Source organism: Ixodes scapularis, unplaced genomic scaffold (genome assembly GCF_016920785.2).
Source record: "Ixodes scapularis isolate PalLabHiFi unplaced genomic scaffold, ASM1692078v2 PGA_scaffold6__148_contigs__length_123643588, whole genome shotgun sequence".
In the NCBI taxonomy this organism is placed as follows: Eukaryota; Metazoa; Arthropoda; class Arachnida; order Ixodida; family Ixodidae; genus Ixodes; species Ixodes scapularis.
This window is the reverse complement of record NW_024609881.1, coordinates 16,975,899-17,000,835: the sequence shown is the minus strand read 5'-3', so window position 1 is coordinate 17,000,835 and position 24,937 is coordinate 16,975,899. Positions and strand designations below refer to the sequence as shown.

At 46.3% G+C, this 24,937-nt stretch overlaps 1 pseudogene; it reads right to left on the bottom strand.

The window, feature by feature from the left end:
* Window positions 1-1,248: 1,248 nt before the first annotated feature.
* LOC121048218 lies at window positions 1,249-22,391 on the bottom strand (annotated as a pseudogene).
* Between the last annotated feature and the right edge of the window lie 2,546 nt (window positions 22,392-24,937).

The window sequence follows — 24,937 nt, the reverse complement described above, 5'->3', positions numbered from 1 at the left end:
GCCTGGTGTGGTGACATCATTCCATTTTCGTTGCGATTAATTTGTTCATTTTTTGTTCTCGATCATGCGAAAGAGTGTGTTCCACATAAGCTTTTAGTATTGACTGTGCTGTGGCAGCGTTTTATTCCCATCTATTTCTTTGCACATTCCTTACGATGCAGCTGTTGGCATCGGGTACTTCACAGAGTGGTATCACCCTTCGCAAACGCACATGAAAGCGTCCTAGGATGAACTGATGTGGCAGTGCAACTAGTACCCCATCATAATCTGCACACGGTACATAGTGCATAGGATGGTGAAGAAAGGGAAACAACGCAGGCAAGCTGGTGAATGACATCCATAGCAAAACCGAGACAAGCTGTGTTTAGCACTTTGTTTTTCTGTCTTTTTTTATTATTCCTGTCTCAGGTTTACTATGGAGGCCATAAAAGGGTACAGCAGTTGCTGCAGCTCCCTTGAGTGCTCAACCTGTCTGGAGCCTCCTGGGCTGGGTTATGTCCATAACAAACACCTACAACTTGGGTTGTGAATTTACACGGTGTATTTTTTATATGTTTACACTTTATCTGGTGACCTGATAGTTTTGTTTTTTTATGGAAGGGGGAAAAGTTATATTGTGTCTTGAAATGCGATATGAGGATTTCAACTGCCTTTTGGGAAGCAATGACTTTGTGCTGGATATTAAAGGAACAGTGCTGCTACATAACCACTTGAAGTGATTTTTAAGATTTGTGTTTAGTGAGATTTTAGCCTGCCACATTCTTCCTTCTAGCTGTTATTGTATAAGGGAGGGACAATGTTGTATTTGTAAATAATATTTTTATTCACGGAACATACGCATACAAATGGCACAATCGAAGTAGTGTCTACTTCGATTGTGCCATTTGTTTGCGTATGTTCCGTATTTGTTTCATTTCCCGCTTGGCGTCACAATTGAACTGGTACATATTAAACATTCTAAGGCAACCACCTTAGACGCATTGTTCATCAGCACCAGTGAGTCTTGTATCATTCTTCACAATAGGTTCCACCTGGGAGCTGCCAAACCTTCATCGGCATCAAGGAAGCGCCGTCTCTTCTGTCGGGGCTTGTCTAGGTCGTCCCCTTGCTCCAGACTATAGTTACAGTACGCTCGTTCGATTTACTTGCACCTCCTGTGCCAGTGCAGAAAGTCTAGGGCAGTGTACTTCCGGTATGTGCATTAAGATACGTCCGGAAGTACACTGCCCAAGACTTTCTGCACTGGCACAGGAGGTGCAAGTAAATTGAACGAGCCTCGTGATGACCGTCCTTCATAAGAGACAAACGATTGTGCTGCTTCGGGATGCATGAAGTGTATCAGTCAACACAAGCATACACATTGGCACAGCCTTATAATTTGTAGTGCAATGTGGGTTGCCGAGGGTCCTTGTTGGGATTTGCCAGGATGTCCTATATTCTATTTCAGCATGAGCTGACAAAGGGAGAAAGTTTGAACCGCGTGAGCCAGTCGGAGCAACAGAGCAAAGTATGTCAAGAACTCGGTGAACACTGTCGGTATACATTGTCATGTGCTTCCCTCAAACACTCCGATGGGCTCACTGGGACCCTACTGTTTGCCAAGTTATGCTGAAACAGCATAGTCCCTAGACTGCCTACTCCCTTTTTAAAATTAAAATACACCATGGGTAACTTTAAATTATGCAAATGGCTTCTCTGTTGCAATAAATTTTAAACTGATATTCCATTAAATAAGTTTTAGCTACTATTATTAGTTCTAAATATTTCAATATGTTGATCTAAGCTTATTTTTTGCTTCCAGAGTCTGAAGAGACAACAGGTAACTGTTCTTTTCAAGAAAAGGACTGCATCCTGCCTGACTGTGCTCCAACCCAAAGTGAATGGAGTGAAGGAGAAACCAGGCTGCTTCTTGATAAATATCAAAGTTATTTGAGCCGAGTGGGGCCCATGAAAACATTTAGGAACAAAAGAGCCACGTGGGCAGCCATTTCGGAGGATATTGCTAATGAGCTCGGCTCCCACAAAACAGCGGACCAGTGCCAGAACCGTTTTAAAACTATAAAGAAACGCCGGACGGAACGGAGAAAACACAATGCCTCATCAGGTGCAAATCCTGTTTCTGTTCCCTACGATGTGGAATTTCAAAAAATCAAGTCCATTGACGACAGTGTGGAACCGGAGCTTCTTAGAGGACCTGGTCGAGTCGAGTTTAAATCCTCGGCCACTTCACGCAGCTTGGATAGCACTAAGGCAGAATATGCCAAGGATACACCGCCCACGAAGAAGCAGAAGGTGAACTCTGTGTGCGAAATGATGTGGAAGATACACAAGCACAGAGAAGAGCAGCGGGGACGTCGCCACAAAGAGAAGTTGGAGGTTTTGCGCAGTCTTCTGGCTCCGGAAAAACATCTTGATGCCTAATCGTACATGTGTGAATGTAAGGACTATCAGCCAAGACGTGCTTCTATATGGACAGAGACTTTCATTACGTTTTTTTGTATTCATAAATATTAAATTTAATGGAGTTATTTTTCTAGTTCGTTTCTGAGGCTGTACTTTGTACAGCCTCAGAAACTATGTACGCTATTGCTTTGCAGGACACAGGATCAGCTCAAAAGCATAAATGCTTTATTATGTTATTTCCTTACAACAGAGTGCACAAAAAAGTTGGCAGGTGCCGCACACTTTCCTACAACGTAGTGGTCCGCGGGAACGTTGACAAGTTACTGGACTGTGCGGAGGTAGCATGCAATTTTTCTTCTCTTTTCTTCACCCAGTTGTCTCAGTAGCTTCTCCCTCTTGGGGTTTTCTTTAGCCCAAGCGTCGCCCGGGCCTGGCTTGCGACCCTTGCTTGCATTTTTTACTTCTTCCCAATCTATATCTGTATCTCCTGCGTCGATACACAAATTGTGCAAGACGCAACACGCAAGAATAAACTGTGCGGCCTCGTTGCCATTCCAGGATTCAAGGTATAAAAGCTGCCTGAAGCGTCCCTTCAGTAGCCCAAAGGCCTTTTCTATTGGGACCCGTGTCTGGCTCAGCTTTAAGTTGTAGTTCACCTCGTCGGGCACGAGTTTGCCGTAGTTCCTAAATGGAGTTGGGAGATACTCTCTTAGGGGGTACGCTGCATCTCCTAGTATATGCTACTTGTCACCCTCACAGATTTGTGGCAAGTCATCCTAGACAAAGGACCGCCTGAATGCATGTGCGTCGTGTGTTTTCCCCGTGTGCCCAAGAAAGACATCAAGGAACTTTCGATCAGAATCACAAATCGCTTGCATGTTGTAGGACTTCTTATCGTGTCTGTTCGTATAAGTGGGTGGAATTTTATGTGCAGGGTATCTGGTGTCCACATATATCCCAGGTAGCACAAAATATTATAATAACGTTAATTTTTTGTTGCGTAAGTTGAAATAACGTTTTGTGTTAGGTGGAAATGTTACAGCAACGTTCTAATAGAACACACAACGTTTTAAGTATGTTCTCAATGTTAGTGTAACGTTCAAATTAAACATACAACGATATTGTTGTGTACAAAATGTTATAACAACATTCAATACATAACTGCAAAGCAATGTTATTAGCACTAACATTAAAGTAACCTTTAGTAACATTATGCTCCTAACATTATTTTGAAGTTTACAATGAAACACCACTTACAGTAACAATTTATTGGTATAGCGTTTTGAAAAGAGTAACATTTTTGCAAATGTTGTAAGAAAATGTAGTACACTACATTTTGTAGTGTACTATGTAGCGTGAAGGTACAAAAAATGGCAAGGAAAATCAAAATATATGCTGTGCTCCTTTTTGATTTCATGTCTTTTGCCTTATAAAGATGGCAGCATTTCGATTAAGCTTTTCTGTAGCAGCTGCTAACTCCAAAAATGGAAAATCTTGGAAACCTAAATGTAAAATGTGATCCCAAGAAAGACGACCATAAATAGAATGTACTAATTTCACTTTTTTGTTTCACATGAATAGATTCACTTCCCTTTACCAGGAAGGTCTGAGGGGAGAGGTGGTGATTATGTCGACTATGGAGCTTGTGGATAAGTAAAGCGATGATGTGTATCACGACAGCCCTTTCGTCCCCTCTTCATAAACGGTCAGTCTCTCAACTTGCCAGCTTGACCCTTCTAAGGTGTTCATTATATGACCTGCGTCACGCTACGATTTACTACAGAGATGCCCGAACGTGGTGGATTAAATATCTGAAGGTATAGAAACATGCGCCTCCTTAAATAAAAAAAAAAAGTTTTTTTTTTTTATAAAGAAATTTTTGTCATGCTTTTTTTTTCCTTCAAAATGATCAAAAATTATTTTGGGCATATCTGGTGTTTATTACGACTAAATAACATGAGGAATGGGAAAAAAATAAAATTGGCCAACATAATATTTGTTTCATTCGGCCAGAATAAAAATTTGAATTAGATATATGTATGATATATTTACTGCACTTTGTATGTAGGAAATGTACATAGGTGTGCTGGTGCAGTGGGAAGGCTGGCATCCATGCAACTATGTGTCCGAGGTTCCTTTGGCATGTGAACTGAAACGGCACAATCAGGGCAACTCCGCCCCCTCTCGACGAGTCCTTGCACTGTAAAAACTTTCCGTAATTTTACAAACACTTTGTTGTAATTCTGACGGAATCTGTGTCCGTTTCTTAGTTAACGGACATAAAACCCATTTATTGTTAGGTTAAATAAAACAGTATACAGTTGTGTGCCTAAGAGTACCATTGTAGAGGATAAAAGCATTAAAAGTGCTTTTATCATTTAATCCTGCTAAAAACAATTCCTTACAGTAAAGAAGCCAAAGACTGTACCAAGAAACCTACAGTACCCTGCAAGAGGAACAAATTAAAGGGGGGGGGGGGGGGGGGGACACTGAATAGAAATTAAGTAAAAGTTAGTAATTCACAGTAAAGCACATAGGCACTGCTCTACTTCACTGGGAGTGAAGGTGGCAAGTTGCCTGTCTACAGATGTTTTCGAGCTTGTGACGATTGTCAGGGGGGCTCTGCGTGAGTGCACATAAAGGGATTGCCAGAACAGTGAAAACCACACCAAGAAGGAATGCTGTTGCTCTACGGTAGGAAACGGTTGAAAGGCACCTGCACAATTCTTGCAAACAACCCCCTTCAGTGCTGTCTCGTGACCTTGCAGTTCCATAACGTTGACTAGGAGGCATAATAAGACGACCCACTAAAGGGCCACACTTGAGATCACCTCTGGCCTGCCAGTGAAGGGCCAGAATTCTAGCCAATGTCAGAGCAGTGAGTGATCGGGAGCGAGCATGGCTGCCGAATAGCGTAAGCTTCCCCCCTTTTCGGAACACTTTCAACTGATCTTATAAGATCAACCTCATAGGAGTCTCATATGGAGCTGCGATACTCTATGGGTGGCGGGCCCAGGGCTATCAGAGGCACCTAAGTGTGCTATGGCCTTTTTCACTGGACACACAAAGTACAAAACCCAGTGTTCCGCACATTTTGAACAAAACTGACGACATGCTGTGTGAAGAAACATAGCTGGTTGTTTATAGCAGCCCTTGTTCATGTTGTTCCGCAAATCTTCGCGGTTTCTGGGGTCACCTGATAAGCAGCACCAGCATCGGGTCATCTGTAACAGCAGTGGAGTCGTTTGGAGGGAGGCATTATTACGATTAATAAGCACGTTGAGAACAACTGGACTGAGCACACCGTCCCGTCAAACTGTCGAGCACTTGGGCCACTGGAGATAGTTCCATGGTATACACTGCACTCTGAGTGACTCAACTTGAAGGCTTCTAGTATGCACACATTTAATTAATTCTAGTGTTAATGAGCCCCAGTGGCTCGCTGGGCAAGTTGTTGGACTCGGTCACGGAAGCCGGGCAGCACGCCAGTATAGCAGCACCTTGCCAAGCTTGTGGGAGGTTCCAGCTCCAGGTTACGGCGTCGCCAAAAGGGTAATCGTAAAAATACCACGACCAGCACAAATGTAGAGTTCTTAGCACGATCCTTTCCGTAAGTAGCGTGCTCCACTGTATCAATCGACAAGGTGACCGCCATAAACCGAATCCTGCATCCTCGTTTTACATACTGATAGAGCTGACGTGGGATGCCTTTCGGAGAGTGAGTGAAGATGCAGCAGCTCATTTGAGACCAAGTTCCCATTTTGAGAATCACACTGCGAGTTGACACCACGCAGAAGGCTCGCGTCTCGCAGCGTCGCTTGTAGAAGGACCATTCGGAGAGTCTGCACACTGTGAAGGTAAGAGCGTTCACATCGAAGAGCTCATCATTGAAGTTGGCTACTGAGGTTTGAAGAGCCACTGATCGCAGTAATCGCATTCCAAAGACGCAGCGTTGTCGTAGATTGTTTTTCACCAGCTAGGTCATGCAAGGCTGAGGCCAGGGCTGGGGGATCCGTCACCGGAAGCGTAAAGGAACCAAGCAAACGACGTGTGGCTCACTGACTTGGCTCGTGGGTGCCGACGAGTTCCAAGCAACCCTAGTGGGTCCTTTCTTCCAAGAAGACTGAAGATTCTTTTCGGTGGGCCAATTAATATCCAGACAGCATGCTTGTGGCTGATACGGATCGCAGGAGGTGGATAACAGGATAACCAACGCACGAGTAGGTCGAGGACGGCCGGCACTCAAATTAACGGTGGTCTTAAATTAAAACTTGTGTTTGGGCGAGTTGGTTCATACTGATTTAAAAGGTTAAAAAGCGCAACACAACAAGGACAATGAAGACACGAAGACGACAGGACGGGCGCTAACTCACAACTGATTTTATTAGAAACAACACTGTCACTTTTATACACAAGATCGTATGCCAAACCCACACTGCAACCAATCACCGCTCTCACAAGCAACTATCTAGAAACATTACTTCTTTCTGAAGCAAAAAGAGAGAGGGCGCGCTAACGCATTTGTCATCTTTCTTTTTGATATAAAACGCCTCTATAATCTCTCTCTCGGTCTTATCTTTTGATTTCTTTAAAAATTTTGTTTCAGCCAAAAGAGGCTTACAGTCAGCACATCGCCTGCAGTGGTCTGCCAGGTGTCCCCCCGCGTTGTTCTGCACAGAAAGATTATGCTCGCGTGCCCTATCGTTAAAACAGCGCCCGGTTTGTCCAATATAAACTTTTCCACATCTTAATGGAATCTCATAGACAACATTGGTCACACATTCAGTGTACTGTACAGCGTGCTTTTTTGAACAAAGTGCTTTTTTCTGCCGTGTAAGCATCGGACAGATTTTTGAGAGCTTGCAAGGGGCTGAAAAAACAACATTTACATCGTATCTACTAGCTATCTTTTTAATGTTGTGAGACACTTTATGCCAATAAGGAATCACATGTACACGTCTTTTAACTTTATTTGTCTGGCCGCCCCCTTGTAAGTTAGTTCTTTTTATTTTTTGAAGTAGGCTCTCACAGCAGCTCGAAATTAGGTTAGGTGGGTACCCTACGTTTTTTAGCCTTTTTACTTGCTGAGCAAAACTGATGTCCATCTGATGTTTGCAACTTTTTGCAAGGGCTGCCTGAAGACATGTTAACGCGATTCCTCTCTTGACCAGTTTGGAATGTGCACTTTTGTAAGAAACAAGGCTTTTCTTAGAACGCGGGCTATACCTCCAACAAACATGGTCGTTGGAAAACATGACCATAAGGTCCAAAAACCGAATGCAGTTCAGCACGGGCATTTCCCATGTAAACTTAAGTCCACCTGACGCTTCTTTAAAAGCTTTAACGATCCCCGCAACAACCTCATCCAAACCCAAATTTGTGTCTAAAATTACAAGATAATCGTCAACATATCTAAAGACTTTAACTACATGCAATTCAGGTAGGCATTCCAAAATGCGTCTGTCCAATGACGCTAAAAATATGTTACATAAAACAGGGGCAACCGACGAGCCAATACAAACACCAGATTTCTGTACAAAGAAACGCTCATTGTAATTGACAGCAGTGGACTGGAGGTAAAAGACCAACAGCTCTAAAAAATGTTCGCTACTAACGCCCGCGACACTTTGAAAGTTTACCTCTCCCGACTCGTCTATCTTATCCCGAACAGCTCGGAGTAACCCGTCGTGAGGCACAGAATAATAGAGGTCCTCAACATCTACAGAGAAAGCCGAGAGGGCATTTTTACACCCCTCTCTAAACACGTCAATCACTTCATCCGAGTTTCGTACAAGAAAAGGGTCCCTCAAAGCCAAGGTTGCCAGGCTGCGCTGTAGATAACGGCTAACCATAAACTGCCACGTGTTCCTCTCAGACACAATGGCTCGGAAGGGACAATCAGGCTTATGCGTTTTTCCTGTGAAGAACACTTCCAAGAAATTACTTTCCGCTTTTTCGGCTGCTTTCCTCACACTTTCCAAATTTAAAACTTTTAGCATCTTAAGAGCCCGAGTTTTTTGCGACTTCGGATTGAACTTGATTTCCCTGAAATTCTTAGCAATCGCTGTCAACGCCCTTTCCTGGAAAAAACCTTTCGGCAAAACAACGAAACCGCCCTCCTTATCAGCCTGGACTAGGGATAGATCATTTTGTTTTAAAAAACCCACAACTTTTTCAAAAGGAGGCTTCGTCCTACGAAGGTGACTCACAGTGTCTTTGAGGAAGTCCACACCATCGCCAATCGCACGCTCTTTGTGCTGTTCACCGGCACGATCGGCCACTCGTCGAACCATGGCGAGCAGTTCTGGTCGCGTCGTAGATGGCTCGAAGCTGAACTTGTTTAGAGAGGGTGTAAAAATGCCCTCTCGGCTTTCTCTGTAGATGTTGAGGACCTCTATTATTCTGTGCCTCACGACGGGTTACTCCGAGCTGTTCGGGATAAGATAGACGAGTCGGGAGAGGTAAACTTTCAAAGTGTCGCGGGCGTTAGTAGCGAACATTTTTTAGAGCTGTTGGTCTTTTACCTCCAGTCCACTGCTGTCAATTACAATGAGCGTTTCTTTGTACAGAAATCTGGTGTTTGTATTGGCTCGTCGGTTGCCCCTGTTTTATGTAACATATTTTTAGCGTCATTGGACAGACGCATTTTGGAATGCCTACCTGAATTGCATGTAGTTAAAGTCTTTAGATATGTTGACGATTATCTTGTAATTTTAGACACAAATTTGGGTTTGGATGAGGTTGTTGCGGGGATCGTTAAAGCTTTTAAAGAAGCGTCAGGTGGACTTAAGTTTACATGGGAAATGCCCGTGCTGAACTGCATTCGGTTTTTGGACCTTATGGTCATGTTTTCCAACGACCATGTTTGTTGGAGGTATAGCCCGCGTTCTAAGAAAAGCCTTGTTTCTTACAAAAGTGCACATTCCAAACTGGTCAAGAGAGGAATCGCGTTAACATGTCTTCAGGCAGCCCTTGCAAAAAGTTGCAAACATCAGATGGACATCAGTTTTGCTCAGCAAGTAAAAAGGCTAAAAAACGTAGGGTACCCACCTAACCTAATTTCGAGCTGCTGTGAGAGCCTACTTCAAAAAATAAAAAGAACTAACTTACAAGGGGGCGGCCAGACAAATAAAGTTAAAAGACGTGTACATGTGATTCCTTATTGGCATAAAGTGTCTCACAACATTAAAAAGATAGCTAGTGGATACGATGTAAATGTTGTTTTTTCAGCCCCTTGCAAGCTCTCAAAAATCTGTCCGATGCTTACACGGCAGAAAAAAGCACTTTGTTCAAAAAAGCACGCTGTACAGTACACTGAATGTGTGACCAATGTTGTCTATGAGATTCCATTAAGATGTGGAAAAGTTTATATTGGACAAACCGGGCGCTGTTTTAACGATAGGGCACGCGAGCATAATCTTTCTGTGCAGAACAACGCGGGGGGACACCTGGCAGACCACTGCAGGCGATGTGCTGACTGTAAGCCTCTTTTGGCTGAAACAAAATTTTTAAAGAAATCAAAAGATAAGACCGAGAGAGAGATTATAGAGGCGTTTTATATCAAAAAGAAAGATGACAAATGCGTTAGCGCGCCCTCTCTCTTTTTGCTTCAGAAAGAAGTAATGTTTCTAGATAGTTGCTTGTGAGAGCGGTGATTGGTTGCAGTGTGGGTTTGGCATACGATCTTGTGTATAAAAGTGACAGTGTTGTTTCTAATAAAATCAGTTGTGAGTTAGCGCCCGTCCTGTCGTCTTCGTGTCTTCATTGTCCTTGTTGTGTTGCGCTTTTTAACCTTTTAAATAAATAACGGTGGTCGCCGCCATGGTGAAATCAAACGAAGTCAAGATGGCCAAGCTTCAGTTTAGTACACAAAGCACTACAACCTGGTATATTACAAATAATTATATAAATGTTGAAACAAATTTTTGTGTCTGAAAGTTTGGATTTCAGTCGACTAAAACAAGCACATTCACGTTGCGTAAAATGAGCTTGGTCGAAACTGGTCGGAACTAACGAGCAACGACTAACGCCGCATCTCCATCGCTTTCGTATCAAAATACAAAAACGAAGCGAGCGGGCGTTTTCAGACTTTCGGAAAAAACATTGAAGCACGTCCTTGGAAAAAGGAAGTGTCCTAAGTGCCGGCGTGCCCATGGAACCAGCTATGGATTTGAGTCTACTTGGTGAGTGCTCGCCCATTCGTTTTACTTTTTCAGTCCTTTCTGTTCGGAGCGTTTATGACCTTATTCTTGTGTGCAGTCGGCGTGAAAGCGAACGTGTGCGGTTCCTCGTGGCACACGTGCTTTCCGCATTGGATGACCTCCGAGCTTTTGCCAAGGAAGTCCCGGAACTGACCTGTCACTGAGCGAGCAGTCAGATTGTTGGAACTCACCCAGAGGCAAAGGTCCCACCGGAGGCAGGCGGGCACTTGGTGAGTGTATCAGGGAGCTTTATCTCGTAGATCGGTGGACAAGGCTTCATTACTCCCAAAGAGTAAAAGCTATGAGCACTCCGGAGCGCATTTCGGACGGAAATGGCTATACGCACTCCGCAGAGAGCTCATGCCGCTCGAGCCACCCTTTTCCAACGACGCGTGTATTACTGGGGAGCTCGTTAACACAGCCGCCCGCCTGCGTTCCCGCCGCTTCGCGGCGACAGTCTGCGGCTGCTAATTACAAAACGTAACCAGTACACGCCGCTTCGCGGCGTCCAGCCGGCAACCGAAGCCCCGCTGTCTCCGATCGCACCTCCGGAAAGGGAGTCCCATACCATTTAGTTCTGCGAAGTTTCGTCGACAGCATTCGGTTTTTTTAGTGTTCATCGCAAAAAAGAAATGTCGTAAATATCGCCAAATGCCTCGACAAAACAAAATGTTCGAGAAAAAAATAAAACAAAAAGTAGGCCCACCGCGGATCGAACCTGCGCCCACTTACGTATGAAGCGGACACCTTAACCCCTATTCTATGCTATCTTTTTTTTTTTTTTTTTTTTTTTTTTTTTTTATTGTTGACATTGACATAGTGCAATTGCTCAGAAAACTCGCTGTAATCATTTGTTTTATACGAGTTTAGCGGAGAGAGTATAGCCATTTCCGTCCGAAGTGCACTCCGGAGTGCGTATAGCTTTACTCTTCTGCAAATCGGGTGGCGGCTTTTTTCCACACAGCTAGGCGGTGTGTATTGCGGAACCCATGACCGCTAAAGGTACCCGTTAGCGTGCTGGCGCTCGTGTTCGCTTCCACTGTGGGAGGTTGGATTCAAATTTGAATTTCTTCCTCGGAAACTACTCAAAACATTGCGTGGCGCGCGCCTTTAGAAGTAGAGTCTATTGATTACGTTGCTTGCGAAGAGTAAAAATAGTTCTTTTTCTACTGGGGGGCACTGACTTTTTATACAAAATCCTGTATATGTTGCGCCATTGTTAAGGTTGGAAGAAAAAAACTTCATTGTTAAGGTTGGAAGAAAAAAAACAAAAACGCGCATTGAGTCGTGACAAAAGAAACACAAAACGCGTTGAAAACTGTCTGAGGACCTATGTAGCTTCCATGGGATCCGGCAAGGTGAGTGTACTTGTTTCCACATGACCCCGATCTCCGGCGGCAATGGGTTGCGTCCGTAAACCAAAAAGACTTGCCCAACGCCATCCTCTCAACTGTGCTCGGAACATTTTGTGAATGGACCGCGCACCAAACTTAACGCTGTACTGTCAGTGAACATGGGGTACGCTTGCAAGGTGCGTGCAGTTTCTTGTGATGATTGCTGTTTCAGCTGGGAAATTTTTGTAACTGTATTTATCTTAATATTGGTATTTTGAAGTGTTGACAATGACTCAATTTTATGAGCTACAACACTTAGTTGAAGGCTGATTTCCGAAGCCGGGTGTGGCTGGAAATTGTTTAAAAGCTAGGTTCTATCGATTTTCCTAAATCCCAATCTCCTACGCAATACCAGACAGCTGTGAACCTCTGTGGACTGTCACAATGCGACTAGATTCCTCTTATTTTCAAAATTAGTACATAATGTAGATGGAAAAAAAACTTCAATTTCTGTTGCTGAAAGTTAAAACATGCTCGTACATCGATTTTGAATAGTTGAATCACTGATCGACTCGCTCCGGCAATCGGCCCATCTCTACTTTGCTCTTTTCAGTTCTCGACAAAAGACACACTCGTCAGCACGGAATCCTCTAATGAGACGTTTATAAACACTGATGCATGAACATGTTTCAATGTTTATAAACATCGATCCATGAGCATGTTTCAACTTTCAGCAACAGAAATTTAAGGTTTCTTTCCAGCTACATTATGTACTAATTTTGAAAATAAAAAGAATCTAGTCGCATTGTGACGGTCAGCATAGGTTCACGGCTCTCTGGTTTCGCGCAGGAGGTCGCGATTCAGGCAAAGCGATCAAACTAACTTTTCGACAATTTCCAGCCACTTCCGTCGGCGGAATTCAGCCTTCAACCAAGTGCTGTAGATAATAAAATCGAGTAATTGTCACCACTTAAAAGTATTGATATTAAAATAATTTCAGTTCCCAAAAGTTACAAGCTTATAAAGCCATTATCAGGAGAACACTTGCAAGCACCTTGCGAGCGTACCCCATGTTCATCGACAATACAGCGTAAAGTGCGGTGCGCGCTCCATTCACAAAATGTTCCGAGCACAGTCGAGACGATGGCTGGCGTTGGGGAAAAGTATTTTCCATTTAGGGATGCAAGCCACTGCCGCCGGAAACTGGGGTCATGTGGAAAGCGATGGAGCTTAAAGCTATTGCAGCCGCGCTACCCATGCCGGATTCCGTACAAGCTACATGGGTCCTCAAACAGTACTCTACACTTTCTGTCATTATTCGTGCACATTATAACTGAGCAACGGGGTCCCGATGACCGGGGGACTGTCGCCATCCAAGCCCGTGCTTCCAATTAAGTTTGGAAGTTCAGAACAGAAAAGAAAACGCGAACGAAGTTCGGGCAATGCCTACACCCAACACCGGCAAAGCCTCTCATCCGGGACTTTCACTCTTTTTAACGCTCCAGCAAGAAGGAAAGCGCCGGAAGCCCTTTACCCTTTTCTCCCTCGCCCTCTTTCAGTAAAACGGCCTATATATGGCTCTGCTGTGCTTTAGCCCTGTTGAGCATGCCTTTTGCCGACCCTTGGTGCACTGCGGAAAAGCAACACCAACGGGAGCAAGCTCCACGGGTAATGCTTCTCCGCAGTGCACCAGTGCTTGGAAAGAAGTGCCCTCAACGATGCCGCGAGAACAAAAAGTATGATTTACACGAAAACGCTGTTCGAGTGAAGAGGCTTATGAATACATTGAAAAAGTAGCGGGACAACCCAAGTTTTGAAAATTGTTTGACTTAACGAGAAGTATTAAATATCCGAGTTTGAATTATCGCGAGCCTACTGTATACACGAAGAAAGATCTGGCTCAGTTTAATGTGCTTAATATCACTGAATAGTTGTGCAATTCTAGTTTGCTAGTTTTATTTCTCAAGCGCTTGTTGTATGGGGTATTCAAATCAATGCAAATTTTTACTTTGGTTCAATTTATGAAAGGTTTGTTTTATATGCCATTTACAGTAGAAAGCTGGGGAGCTGGGCTAGTTGGTAAGCACGTTGCTCTCTCACTTTAACCATGTATGTCACATACAATTTGTTGTGATTGTGTATTGATTTCAAATCCTCTTCTGCTCTTTATTTCAAGCTGCGCTTACATGCACCATGAAGATACCAAAGAACTCTTCAAATGAAGAACAACTATAAGCGCAAGCATGGAGGGGCATCTATAGATGGCCAGCGCAAGGGCAACTATGATGCAAATTTTCTCCAAAGTTAAAGCAAGGCATGCCTTCCAATAAAGGTATTGTGGCAAGTAGGTATGGCTCAGCTTCAAGCCGTCACAATATGTACTCTTGTTTGTTCATTTCTAATCACCTGCTCCAGTCACCACTTCGTCAGTTTTAAGCTTGTTGCTGTAGTATACATACAGACTTGTTTTAAATTATTGGCGAGTCATTTTAACAGCTGAGTCTAGCAGCATCCTTGCTCGTATGTATACGCTTCTTTTGGTTTAATTTGAAACCACAATAAATCTCTTTTAGTACATGTACCTGACTGATTTCATCTTTGCAAGGGTAGTAAATTGCATTTAATTTCGTCTCACTATCAGCTGTGATGAAAAGAAGCTCGGTAATGGTCGTGAATTCTAGCGTTGTTGTTAATAGTGTGCAGTATTGTGCCTTTCACAAACATTCTTTTCTTCAGTTAACGGACATGCTACGATCAAGCTTCTTGAAAAGGTGCATACAGTCAATTCCCTGCAGTTACGTATATAGTGCACTGGAGTCTGGTGGTTCATCTTCTGGAAAACATTGCTATGTATGCGAAAAAGGACCTCCTCGAAGACCCAGGATGCAATATTTTGCTGCAAGTCTTAGCTTTTTCAGTTCCTGGAAAAGCCATGTCTGTAGCGAAACACTGCCTGTGGTTGGGTTTCAAGGAGGTTCCTTTCCAACACCTTTCTTTCAGCTTTGACTACCTACGGTTCACATCAAAGAAAATGGTACTGCTACACTAGCAGAATATCCACCAAATGTTAGAAAGAACTTTTCAGTTGACGAAGACAAAAGTATTGTGATCAGACGCAATTGCTACCCATGCAGTTTGCCTTGTTCACAGCAGAGGCGTAAATGCATGGGTAGCGGTTGCGTCTGATTTACAATATTTTTGTCTTCATCAACTGAAAATTTCTTTCTAACATTTGGTGGATATTCTGCTAGTGTAGCAGTACCATTTTCTTTGATGTGAATTTAATGTTTTACAAACGTTGCATACCGGTTGTAAAAGTGTTTCTCGAAGGTTAATATAATGTTTCCTTCAATGTTAGTTTAATGTTTTGCAAACATTAAATTTATGCTGTAGGAACGTTTCCTGTTGGGAAAACATTAATTTAACGTACACATAAACGTGTGAAAACATTAAATTAAATAACATTAAGGACATTTTTCAAACGTTTGGGCCAAACAAAAAAATAACTTTATTATAATGTTTTGGTGCTACCTGGGATAGGTGCTATCCACAAAGCCTAAAACACGAGGGAAGCCTGAAATCTGAAGTTAATTGGTGATCAGTACTTTTTTCAAGCAGGTGCAAAACTGTAACTTTACCTTTTTTTTAATTTCGTACTAGTTGCAGCCTTAGCTTGTGCAGATATGGGAAAATGAATGACGTCGGTACTAATGCTTTCCAAGAAGCTTGCCACCCGCCCGACGATGTCATGAAGAGTGCTTTCTGCCATGCCAAATATTACTGCGACGGCTCGCTCACTTAATTTGTTTTCAGCAAACCTGAAAAAATTGACTTTGCCTGTCATATCCAAAGCTCAGATTGAGAGCAATCTTTAGACCTATAGTACTCACCAGAGGAAGGAAAGTACATGTTTTTCAGCGGTCTTCCGGGGGTAGGGACGATGGCCACGAGGATAGAACTCCGACTTCTCATAGTTAGCTATCACTTTGTAGCACACGTTCCGGGCTACCCGGAAATGCTTCCGGAACTGAAAAAAAGAAATATATATATATATATATATATATATATATATATATATATATATATATATATATATATATATATTGCCCATTATTACTGGTTCAAGAAAGAGTCCTACCACATAATAGCCGTACCTCGGTGTTATCGAAGCGCCTCACACTCTAAGAAAAAAGGGAGGAGAAAGGTAGCAAAAGCGACTGTTCCTCCTTGTTGCGGACAAGTTGCCCAGAGAAGGGAGGAACGGCAGTTCAGATGAAAGGAGGAAGGCGAGTTCCTCCTTGTTCAGTTGGCGCAGGGGTAGAACGTCGCGCTACTGACCAAGTGGTCAACGGTTCGATCCCCAGAGAAGTCGTCTCTTTTTTTTGTTTTTTGTAAAGTTTTTTTTTTTAATTTTTGTTTACCAAAACACACATAAACAAACCCAGACCGATGAAAGGAAAATTAAAGTCCTTATTACTCTCCGAGACGTTTTCCTCCTCCAGGCAGACCGGAGAAAGCTTTCGCCCTCCCGACCCATCTTCTTTCGGTTTCGTTTTTCGAGCACATCGCGCACGTTGTTTAACAAATTAATGTTGAGTTGATTGAGCTTCAGCGGCAGCGAAGGCCGCCTGTAATTCCGTCTTCTAGTGCAAACGTGCAGAACATTTCGGTTGCATTGACGTTTTTACCACTAGTTTTATCAAACGAGCTAACGAAGCCGCTAGAAACAGCGAAGTTCCGGAGCAGTGCCAGCAGCGCTACATACACTGGGTAAGACGGCCGTCTCCAATTTGCGGGACGCACGCGGAACTACAGCAGCGAAACCACGAGGAACTGTGTCGACGTTTTCGACGTTATGGAAATCGCGGGAACTGCGTCCAAGGAAGGCAGGTTTTCCTGCCGGCTGCCTGGGTGCCTTCCGTGCTGAGTTCGGTTCCGTTGTCCCGTGCCGAGTGCCAACCGGCGTTCAACGTGATTCTTCTGCGTGTCAGCAACATCGTCAACGTGGTTCTGTATTTCTTCGTGTCAGCGACATCGTGATGGCAGTGTTGTGGGTTGTCAACAGAAGAGTGGAATTATCGCCGATGTGACCGTGTGTTCGCGTATCAGTGGTGTAACAACAAGATGAGATGACGTAAACTGTCGGGCATTGATGCCGCTGGTCGGGCCGTTATCGGAGGGGCCGGGGTGTCGCAGGATGACATTCCGCTTTACATTAAAGAGTTTAAAACCACTTGAGGGATTAGGTGCAGTCGATCGACGTGTGGATAGTCATGTTGGAACGCTGGTCTGAACGGTAAGCTCCTATCGTACAGTGGCCAATGTGACTGTCGGTCCCCGAGAGCGATTGCGCTTTGGGGAAAAGACAACACTACGAAAGTATGACGGAAAGTACGTATATTTATAATGGAAGTTTAGCATAAAAAAAAAGACAGGCAAAATCAAAAAAAAAAAAAGAAAAAAACGCTATCCTTTATTTTAGTGTTTAAATATATTACGGTTCCTGTAGAAACTGCCCTCTAAGTGGCGCGCTGGGATGAGCGCTAGAAGTTTTCGAGCTCGCAACGGCGCAGCTCGGTACACTTAACAGTTGTCGCAAGTCGCGGCTTTGACTGCATTCAAGTTGATCGAAAAGCGATTTCTGTGCCCGTGAAGCATCACTTCCAGCTGAGTGGATATCCGCTCTAAAGAGATTAATTCAAGACGGCAATTGCAGCTTTGCGCGAACAGCACAAATAGAAAAACGAACACTACAATATAAATACTGGCTACGAAGGGCCATGCGGGAAAACAAACTCATGGCTTGGAATCACATTGGAGCGGCTCGATTTATTGGCTTTCAAATAATTATGGCATGATCGAGCGTCTTCTTTTTAATAAGAGATTCATCCCCTGAGCCATTAAAAATAGCCTCAGATGTATGACATTGCTGGAAAAAAATGAACATGTTCGGAATATTTTTTTTTGCTTAGGGAGTCACCGAAAAATTCCTAACGTTCAAAACGACCACTATAGAAGACGGAAACGCAGCGCTCGATAGTAGTGATCGGGGTAGTGTGCTGTTGTATTGATGTTTGTATGTGCTATGGCGATGCCTGTGTATGTGTTCAATATATGTTGACTTGATGTTTGTAGTGTGCGCAACGTGTCTACATGTGTTCTTCGATTCGAAGAAAAGGAAACGCAATTGTGGCGTAAAGAAATAAAAATATTTTTTTGTAAAACATGAATTGGGCGGTACCAAGCGCCACCTAGCCTAGCTACGTGCGATTACTCTGCTTGACCCTGCCATCTGGTGGCAAGCGATTTAACATCCTTTTACGCTACGCGGCTACGCCATAATTTCGTGTTACCGCGCTGAGATAAGCCAAGAGGTTGCTTCGGATTTGCCTTTTTTTGAGAGCGGCTTTTGGTTTTGCGGGCGAATGATTTTCACTCCTCCGTGATGTGCGGTTGACGCAACGGTTGACGAAGGAATTGTGGCTCGAGGAATTGCAAAGGTAGGACATGAAGTGCGCGAACTGAGTGCCGGTTGTCTCCGTTGAACATCGCAGTGCTGACGATGAGAAGACTGAGTGACTGCATGCTTTCGAAACGCAAGTTTCTTTACCTGCAGGGGTAAAGAAACTTCGGAAATAAATACAGTTCGCGGAAAGCTCGTGCTACGTTTTTATTTCCTGCTCCTCTCGCTTCGTGCCCTTCGTGCAATAGACTTAGTGTTCTCGTTAAGCCTTACCGAGCTCGATTTGCTCGATTCGTGGCCGCCATAATGAGATGCAGTCGACGGAGGAACTTTTCCTCCCCTGCTTAAGGGACGAAAGTTTCTCCCTTTCTGAAGGAACATATGTGTCAAGAGCGTTCCTCCCTTTAGGGAGGACTATACTGACCCTTTTTTCTAAGAGTGCACGACGCTCTCCACGAAGTTCATGACTTTCGGGCGCTCCTTGCCACCGCAGCAATCACCGGTAATCGCGGCGATGGTAAAAAACTCGTCGTCCTCGCTGTCCGAAGAGCTAAGAAACACATCGAGTGCCGCTGCGAGCAGGGTTGCCAGGTAGTTTCTAGATGAAACCGCCAAACGCCAGCCCAAAAGTAGCCAAATACAAGAAATTTATGTAGCCCAAAAGTAGCCATATTCTGCAGAGCCCAAAAACTTGTGCGCTCGAATGTGCGAGCTCTATTCGAAGGCATTGCGTCTGCATATTTAGGATTTAGGAGCAGCTTGCAAGATCTACGACATCTTGAAATGTATTGAACGTTTTATTTCAAACACAAAAGTACAACCATTTTCCACACGCGTTTTGCAGTCACATAGTTATGAAGCACTCGCTCGCGCCCGGCTTACCCGCCTCATACATGATTTCCGTGCTACAACGAGCAAAAACTTCTTCAGTAGGGTTGATGTCCTTACGGAACTCGTTCTTCCCAAGAAAAGCAAACTTTACATAGAGGACGCTTTGAAGAGTTGGAAGGGACACATTCTTCCTTAGGCCTGACTTTGTGAGGGACACGTGACTGAATACTCTCTCCACGGCGGCATTCGACATGGGCAGTGTCTGGAGCGCGATGGCAAGCTCGGATAGCAACGGAAACAGGGCTGCTCCTGCACATTGATCTTGGCCTTGTTCGGAATATTCATTGTCCCAAATCTGTTGTCTTTTGTTATTGCTCATTGTGCTTTAAGAAACTTCCATGTTTCGCGGAAAAGCCTCCTTTGTTATATCCGGTACAGCACGCATTATCGGGCGACATCAAATTCTGCAGGATGTCTTGAGTTGCCTTTAGTATCATTATTCCTCGGATGAGGTGCCTCCTTTAGGAGGCTGGTGGGAAACTCGAAGAAATAAGAGACGCCAGTAGGAAGCAGAAAAAACTTGGGAGAATAAAATAAGTCACAATTAATACAAAAGCGATGTCGTCGGAGCTGAATCTAGGCCACGGTAGCTCACTTAAAGGGGCCCTGCAACAACTCTTTGACTGTTTTTTTTAATTTGCACCAAACCTGAGCGCACTGAACGTAGTAACTTAAAGAACCTTTTCTTTTCTCAAATTTCGCTTTGTTTTAAAAGTTGCAAGCAAATTAGAATTACAAAAACAAGCAAAAAATTACCTCCTTCATGACGTCGTAGGTCCTGGCTTGAGTGGCCGTGAACTAGACGAGGAGTAGTGAGCTCATCGAGCGCTCACGGCTGCCACACTCCGTGCTGACGGCTCGAGAGGGCGCCACTAAAGCACGTGTTGGATAGGCTGTATGAAGCGGGCGGCCAGGGCGGCTCGCATTGCATTCGATGCGCGATTAAAGACTAATTCGGCATAACACTTCATTGGCCATAAACGACAGCAAACATGGTGTAAAGATGAGTTCAGAACGGGAGCCACTTCGCGCTGCCATATCGCCAAATGGCCAAATCGCCAGCCAAGTCCGCGCCGAAAGCCTTCGGAACGCTCGGAGCCGGTCGGATCCTCGAGCCGGTATACGACCGCCGTGCCGCCATGTACATCCGGGACCTTTATACGCTTGCCGTTCGTCGGAGCATGGCCTCCGAGATCCCGAAGCGCGCGCGCGAAGGCTTCTCCGGCCGTCCCATTCGTCTCGTTCCCCAGCAGCTCCCTATTGAAAATTCCGTCAAGATACGTAATTTGGGACACTGAATGCCAGTCAGCAGCCTTGGTGGAACGTGATGGACCATCAGACGTCATCTGATGGTTCATCAGATGACGTCTGACAGCCACTGCCAAGGGAATTTCATCAACAAGGGCAGCATTTATATAAGAGTAAAGCTATACGCACTCATAAATATCGCCAAATGCCTCGATAAAACAAAACGTTCGAGAAAAAAAAAAGAAAAAAAAAGTAGGACCACCGCGGATCGAACCCGCGACCACTTGCGTATAAATCAGAGACCTATGATATGCCATCTTCTTTTTTTTTTTTTAACAAGAACTTTATTTACAATTAATATGCAAAGCAATATTTTACACTCAATTTTACACTCAGCCCTTTAGCACACTGTTCACCGCTGTCTGAGGAGGAACGCCAGCTGGAAAGTTCCATCCGTTTGAACGCCTGCTCAGGCGGTACCTGACGAAGGACGCACGTGGTCTGTTTTCTGGTACCATGGGAACTCCCGAGTCCTCACAGCGCCTCCGGCTGCTCACGCCGCTCTACTCGCGTGCTCCTACGTGCCCCCACACACACGACGCGCGCCACCCTCAGCAAATATTACAGATGAAAAAAAGGAAGAAAACAAATTACAAACAGAAGGAGAAAAAAGAAGAGAAGAGAAAAGGGGCCTCGCACGCGCGCCACCCCCCTCACGCGATAACCGAACCCTGCCCGTCAGAGGGCAGCCGACAGCCAGCGGCCACCTAGAAACCGGCGCCCCGGGCTATAACCTCTGGACTCGAGCTGTCTCCTCAGGCCCTGCCACTCGTCCGCCCCTCCCGTTGCCCCCCTGCCGGTCACCGACACCACCCAGTCCAGTTTAGCCAGCAAGTAGTCCCAGGTTGGACGCGCATCCAAGTGGCACTGCACCATTGCTGTGCGCGACTGCCAGATGGCGTGTAGCCCCAGCAACACCAACACGCTCGTCACCTCCGTTTCTTCTCCGTCACTGAGAAGGAGGTACTTGAAAGTACCCCACTCAACGTCAAAGGCCGACCCAAGGCGGAAGCACGTCCTCATCTCGTCCCAGAACAAGTAGGCGTTCGAGCACTCGACAAGGACGTGCTGGATGGTCTCGGTGTTCCCGCAGAGGTCGCAGTTGAGAAACCAGGGCACGAAGACTCCCTTCCCATGCTGCCACGACTTGACGGGGAGCACCTCCATGTGCGTACGGACGAAGAAGTCCTTTGTCGCCGTGGGAGCGGGGAGGCGCCGCACGAATCTGAAGAGACGCGCCGCTCCGTCGGGAACTCGTGGCGGCCTGCACAGAGGTGGCGGAAAAGTCGCTGCAACCGTGTCCCAGTATAGTTTCCTCTTAGTGACGGTTGTTAAGTAATCCCAAGAAAACAGGGCCAAGAAGAACTGTATGGCCTCTGCGATTTCGCTGTAAAAGCGCAATGCCGCCGCTTTCACCGTACGATCACTCGCGCTTACCATCCACCTCCCCAGGTAAGGGAAACCGAGGTGGTGCAGCGCGCTCAGGAGCGTGGGCTCCTTTGCGTCCCGGAATAGAAGGACACGCTGCACGTTAAGCTTGATGACGATGTTAACTAGGCCGAGGCCCCCGCTTTCCTGGTGTAGGAAGAGGTTGTCGCGTCGCGTCCGCTCCCATGGCGACCTCCAAACGAAAGTGGCCCAGCTTCTGTGGAACTTCTTGGCCGACACTCCCGGGCAGCAGACGGCCTGAGCCTTGTAGAACACGGCCGGGTAAGTCACGGTGTTGCAGACCTGGACGCGGTTGAAGACGGATATATATCTGGGCTGCCACGGCGATAGCTTCGCAACCATGGTGTTGGCGGCCCTTTTCCACACTGCCGTCGACGATTGCCCCGGGTCGATAGGGGCGCCAAGGTTGTTTCCGATCGAGGTGCTCCAGCCTATCGCTGCGAATCTTGGGGGAGTTGTGGCCCAACACCCAAGTCAAGCGCTCATCGACTTCTCTGGGTTAATCTCCGCGCCCGATGCGGCGGTGTAGACGTCCACGTGCTGCAGGACGGCCTCCACTTGTTTCTTTGACGAGCAGATGAAGGCCACGTCGCCTGCGAAAGCCAAGACGCTAACGTCCTTGCCGTCTCCCAGTTGCAGTTTCCTGATGCTCTGGTCTTCACTGATGGCGCGGCATAGTGGTTCAAGTTGCAAGGTGAAAAGGATTGGCGAAAGGGGGCACCCCTGCCGGACCGATCTTCCTATAGGGATGCGCGCTCCCTTGACTCCGTTGATGAGCAGCCGCGTGCCGATTTCGCGATAGCACAAGGCTATCCACTCTCGCAGCCTCTCTCCCACGCCGAAGTGATCCAGCGCCGCCAGGAGAAACTTGTGGGATACCCTGTCGAACGCCTGGCGGAGGTCGAGCTGCATCACAGCGAGAGGCTGGTGTCCCTCCGCGGTCGCTTCGCAAACGGTGCGCATGACGTGAAGGTTTCGCGCGATCGAGCGGCCGCGGATCCCTAACTCTGATGGGGCCCTATGATCTTTCTGAGCCCGATATCCAGTCGTCTCGCCAGGATTTTCGCCAGAATTTTGTAGTCGCAACAGAGTAAGCTAATTGGTCGGAAGTCAGTCGTCTCAGCGGTTTTCTTGGGAATCAACACCGTAAAGCTTCCCCTCATTGACGGAGGTCAATGACGGAAAGCTTAAACACCTCGGCGAGGATGGGGCTAAGCGCGTCCGAAAACATTTTATAAAACTCTGCTCCAATGCCGTCCGGGCCGGGCGCCTTGTTACGGGAAAGCTTTTTAATGGCCTGCTGCACTTCGGATGGCCTAATGGGGCAGTTCATAACGTCAGTGGTCTCGTCAGGCACGGTGGGCGATCCACGTAGGACAGACACGAAGGCGTCCTCGTCCAGCTCCTCCTCCCGGAAAAGCTTCCCGTAGGCCTCCTCAAACATGGCGGCGATCTCTTCTTGCGAGGTAGCGACGCCACCCTCGCCACGCACCTCCCTCAGGACGTTTTCCTTCACTCTCCGTCTCTCGTGCGTGCGGAAAATCTTGGATGGCTGTATCTCTCCCTCGAGTGCTTCCACCCTGCTTCTCACCTGCGCCCCTTTATAGCGTTCCTCCAGAAGTCCGAGCAGCTCATCCTTGCAGTTTTTTATATCCTCCCGAAAGGCCCCGGGGTCTTGTTCTTCTTCTTCTAGAAGAATCTTCAGGGTCCTAGTGAGGTGGTCTCGTACCTTGCGTGCCTCGGCAGCCCTCCGACGGCCGAATGCGGAGGCGGACTCTTGGAGCTGCTCCTTAAACTGTTCCCAGGAAACCGCATCCACGCCACACTCGGCAAGCCCCTCCGGTGCGTGCCTCGTTTCCCTCACAAGCTCCTCCTCCTCCAAGACGCTGGCGTTAATTTTCCACGTGGTGTCTCGTCATGCCCGCCTGGGCCCGGGCCCTCCGGATCGGAGCACGGTGGCGACGAAGCCGTGGTCAGAGAAAGGCACAAGTTTCGCGTCGTAAGATTGGATCCGATCGCCGAGTTCGCTCGTGACGTACACTCGATCCAGACTGGCCTGGGAGGGTCCTTGCCATCGGGTGAAGCGTGGCGAAAACCTCCAGCACCTCGGTGACGTCCACGATGTCGAAATCACGCACGGCATCGCGAAGCCTGTTGGCGCCCGCATCGGCTCTGGGGGCTGTTGATCCGCGCACTCTGTCCCGCGCATTAAGCACGCAGTTGAAGTCGCCGCCGACGATGAGCGCCGCAGGGGTCTCGAGGTGGGCACGAAGCTCCGTGAAAAAAACTCTCCGCTCGGTCGCGGTGGTCGGTGCATAGACAGTGATAAGTCGAATTAGTTCGTTTCCGATGACGCAGTCGGCCAACGCGAACCGGCCGTCTGCGCAAAGGGCCGGCTCAACCATTCTGATGCCCGAGGTTTTCCTTATCAGAATGGCACAACCTCCGGCGCGGTTCGCCGTTAATGTGTGTACACACCAAAAAACATTTCCGAAAAATTGCACGAAGCTCTTGGCCTTTTCTGGCGAACAGATCTTGGTTTCTCGTAAAAAAATTATATCGGCCTTCTCTTCATTCAGAAGGTCCATTACAAACGTTTTGCGCTTTCTTGCAGTGACGCTGACACAATTAAAAGTTGCTATTTTAAGAAACTTGGTGACGAGGGCTTATTTGGTGAGATGAGGACAACTAAGCGGGCCAAGCAGATTCTGAAGGGACGAGGAGGAATAATAGATCCTCTTACCGACCGGGAGGGGACCTAATCCTTCTTGTGGAGGGGAACCGCGTCAAGCGACGACACGTTCATCTCCCGGGGCGGGAGCGATCCCAGCTCGGTTTTAGTTGGATTCCGGACGCTACTTCGCGTCGCCCTGGCTGTGTCCTTGGGT